The sequence below is a fragment of the Arachis ipaensis genome, chromosome B10, assembly GCF_000816755.2.
Source record: "Arachis ipaensis cultivar K30076 chromosome B10, Araip1.1, whole genome shotgun sequence".
NCBI classification, from domain to species: Eukaryota; Viridiplantae; Streptophyta; class Magnoliopsida; order Fabales; family Fabaceae; genus Arachis; species Arachis ipaensis.
Window position 1 is genome coordinate 129,908,940 of NC_029794.2, and position 566 is coordinate 129,909,505.

Here is a 566-nt window from a genome sequence, read left to right on the forward strand (position 1 = left end):
ATTAAAAAAAAGACAAAAAATATTTTTATTATGTTGTTTTAAATAAAAAAATTAACTCAAAATAAAAATAGGAAACAGCCAAACAGGCCAAAATCCCTAAAGTTAGATGTTGCACAACAATCTATATATGAAAATAAAAAAAGAAAAGGTACTTTACATGAATATCATAAATCAACTATTACATATTCGTATATATTTATATTTGTTAGCACACACTTTTTTTATAAACTAGTTAATTATTAAAACAATTTATTTTTTACAACAAGTATTTCATAGTAGAATAATTAAACTATTTCAAAATAACATAATCAAACTTTATATGAACATAAAAACTTAGCTACTATTGTATTTTTGTACTTTTACTCATTTTTTGGTTATAAATATAAAATCTAGTTTGATCATGTTATTTATGAAGTTGGATTATAAGTGTGAATTAAATGTCATTATATTATTGTTAAAATTTGATTACATTGTCTATAAAGTTTAATTATAAATATGATGTGTTTATTCTATATTCCTACATGTATCTCTATATTTTATCAAAAAAAAAAAAAAAAAAAACATGT